Below are 4,062 nucleotides of genomic sequence, written 5' to 3'. Positions count from 1 at the left end.
GTGGGGCCTGCCTCAGGTGTACACAGGGGACCAGGTGGATTCAGGGAGAAGAGGTTGGAGCCCCCTCACAGCAGGGGCAGAGTCCATCGATGTTTAAATGCTTCCAGCTTTCTGCTCCCGGAAGGAGAGCAGCCGTGGGTTCTGAAGGCTGCGCTCCTCTTGGCAAACACAAGGGGGCAGGTCTCTGATAACAGTCTGAGGCCACACGATCCCGGGTGGCGGTCACCGGAGCCTCTGGCTGCCCCTCCAAACCACACTGTGTGTACACCTCCCCAGGCAGGTGCAGGCTCCGTGTCGCTCAGAGTATGTCGTCTGCGTGTCACTCCCTGCCCCGTGTGGCCCCACTCACTGTCCCCAGAGAGCCCCCTGCTGCAGTGCAGGGACGGGAATCTGAACTGAGCCAGAGTTCTGGGGACGTAGAGAAAGGTGAGTGCGGAGGCCCAGGTGTCACCATGGTTAAATGTGAGCGGTGTCATCTAACGGGAGTCTCCGCTGGCATCACGGACGGCTTACGTAAGATGTTAACATCAGGACAAGTTGAGCAAAGTGGATCTTGGAACTCTGTGTGCTGTTTTGCAACTTTAAGAGTGAAATAGAGAATAAATACTTTTTAAAAAAATGTCTAGTCATTAAAAGAAGCAGGACTATAGGAGCACATGCCCTGTAACCAAGGGAAAAACTAGTAATTAGAAACAGACCCACAAATGACACTATTGACAGAAATACAAGAAATGAATGGTGAGGTAACTAACTTAAATATAAGTGATATTATCAAAAAGGCCGAGGGAACCATACATGGGATAAGGAGAACCATGGAAGAATAACAAAGACACAAAATTAACTTCTGAAAGATACAAAAATACATAAGCTGAAATGGAAAAATACAATAATGGGATTGACAGCAGATTAGATACGGCAGAAGATGGTTTTTAAAAATAAATGAGATCTTTTAAGAGAACAATAGAATCATCTGAAATTACATATAGAAAAAAATTAATAGAACAGCAGTGATCAATGGGAAACAGCGTAACATGCATGTCATTGGAATACCCAATGGGGAGGAAGGAGATGAAGGACAGAAAATATCTGAAGATATAGGTGCTGAAAATATGCAACGTTTTATTTGAGAAAACTCTATAAACTCACAGAGTCAAGGATATGAATGAACCCCAAGCGGAGAAAAATACCAAAGTCTATCATCATCAAACTGCTGGGGTTAGAAATAGAAAATCTTCTAAGTAGCCAGAGAATGGAAGACAAGGGATCAAAGGTAAGTATATAAATACATTTATCATCAGAAACTACGTAAGGCAGAAGACAATGGGGAGACTCCTTGAAAGAACTGAAGGAAGAAAATTGTCAACCTCGAATTCTATACCCAGCAAAAATGTCCTTCAAAATAAGGCAAAGACAAATAATTTTTCAGTCAAAATAAAAGTTGAGCAAATCTATGGTCAGCAGACCAGCTCTAGCTTAGCTATCAAATAACCTTCTTCACACAAATGAAAATTACATGAGATGGGAGTACGGACCTACACAGAAAAACGAAGGATACCGGGAATGATCACTGTGTGGGTAAATATAGAGCATTTCAATTAATTTTTTAAAATGTCAAACATAATTAACTTCTCAAGGAAAGCAGTAGCGATGTATTAAAAAGCTGAAGACATGAGAAAGTACAATTTAGGACAATAGCACGAAGAGCAGAAGGCAGGTGCAGGTGCACTATTGTAAGGTGTTTGCACAAATATAAAACGGTGTGGGATTACTTGAAGGCATTTTGATAAGTGGAAGATGTATACTGTAAACTAGAGAATCCAGTAAAGGAAAGGGGCAGCTACTAAGATCATATTGGGGCCAAATGGATATTTGAAAACATTTAATTCAAGAGGAGAGAAAAACAGAACAATGAAGAAATGAGACAAATCAGACAATCAATAGTAAATGATATATTTAAACCAAACCATATATATAGAATCATATTAAATGTAAATGGCCTAAGCATTCCAATTAAAAGGCAAAAATTATCAGATTGGACTAATAAAAATGAAGGCCCCAATATATCAGACTTCAAGAAACCTACTTTAAACAGAAAAAGCATAGATAACTTAAAAGTAAGAGGTTGGAATCAGGTATATTATGTAAATAGCAATTTTAAAAGGCAGAAAATAAAGGTTTATTTCAGAATAAGAAATATTGCCAATATGCCTGGCCAGCATAGCTCAGTGTTTGAAGTGGTTGAGCATCGACCTCTGAACCAAGAGGTCACGGTTCGATTCCCGGTCAGGACACATGCCTGGGTTGCAGGCTTGATCCCCAGTGTGGGGCGTGCAGGAGGCAGCCCATCCATGATTCTCTCTCATCATTGATGTTTCTCTCTCTCTCCCTCTCCCTTCCTCTCTGACATCAATAAAATATATTTAAAAAAGAGAAATCTTACCATGGATAAGGATGAACATTTGGTAACAATAAAGGAGTTAATAATTCTTTAAGAGGACACAGTGATCTTAAACTTGTCGGCACCTACAATAGCAAAATACACATCCTTTTTATGTGCACATAAAATAGTAACGAGAGACCGTATCTGAGCTATAAAACAAGTCCCAATCCGATTAAAGGGATTGAAATCATACAAAATATGAGTTCTAACTCTAAGAGAATTAAACTAAAAATCAATAACAGACAATACCTGAAAATTCCCAAATATTTGGAACCTAGCCTATGAATATCTAAATAACATATGGGTCAAAAAATAACTGAAAAAGAAATGAGAAAATATTTTGAATCAAATAAAAATAGAAACACAATATTTAGAAACTTGTGGGATGCAGTTACATGAGGAAAACCTGTCACATTAAATTCTTATATTAGAAACGTCAGATTAATCATTGCTTCTCCCTTCTGAATGAACTATAAAACGAACAAAAAAATTAAAGTCAGCAGAAGGAAATAACAAATATAAGAGCAAACATTAAATAAAATAGAAAACAAAAATAGAGAAAAAGCAATAAACCCCAAATCTGTTCTTGGAAAGGGTTATTGATAAACCTCGAGCCAAAATGACAAAGAAGAAAAGGGAGAAGATACAACTCGCGGCGTCTGAGACGAAAGGAGACATCACTGCTGAGCCTGCAGACGGCGCTGGGATAGCAGGGATGCTGTGCGCTACTCCAGGCGATGCATCTGGAAACTACGGTAAAAGGGGTGACTACGGGAGGAGGGTGTGGGCGGAGAGGGTCAGATGGGGGAGGGAGGGGGGCATCTGTCATACTTTCAACAACAAAGATACATTTTTAAAATAAAAATAAAATTCTAGGAAAGAAAATAAATTTTAAAATAAATAACTAGAACTGCCAAAGGCAAAGGGAGGATAATGAAAAACACAACAGAATGAAGCACAAGCTATCAGCTCACGTACGAATAAGCAGGTGGCGAGGACGCGTTTTCTATGCAGAAAACCCAAAGGGAACGACAAGAAGCTACGAGAACCGGTGAGTGAGTTGAACACGGTCACAACGTGCAGAAGTCAATGTACAAAAATAAACGGGGTTTCCGCATACCGGCAATGACAACTGGAAATTGAAATTTAAAAAATTCCACAGAATAAAAAAATATGGTCCCCTTAGCGATCAATTTAACCCCCCAAAAGTGTAAGGCTCATAACCCCCCAAAAGTGAAAACAACCAAACACTGCAGAGACAAATGAAAGAAGACGGAAGCGAATGGAGAGAGAAGCTGCATTCATGCATGGGGGGGCGGGGGCAGTACTGTTAGAACGACCGTTTTCCTGAAATTGATGTACAGATTCCAGCAATGCCAACACCAAACAGCCAAGAATTCTCTCTATGGAAACTGACAAGCGAGGGAAGACCAACGGTCTGTGGTGCCAATTCGGGGCCCACAGGAACCCCACATTTGGGCGCAAAAAGAAGGAAACTTCATTCAGTGCAAAACACTGGGATACAGACCAGAGGGGAGCTGGCTTGTGTGAACAGGCGTCCCCACCCCTGGCCCCTGATTGGCCGGTCCTCATGCAAATGAGGACTTCAAAGCCCCACAATT

The sequence above is a fragment of the Myotis davidii genome, unplaced genomic scaffold, assembly GCF_000327345.1.
Source record: "Myotis davidii unplaced genomic scaffold, ASM32734v1 scaffold427, whole genome shotgun sequence".
Taxonomy (NCBI): domain Eukaryota; kingdom Metazoa; phylum Chordata; class Mammalia; order Chiroptera; family Vespertilionidae; genus Myotis; species Myotis davidii.
This window is presented reverse-complemented; position numbering follows the sequence as displayed.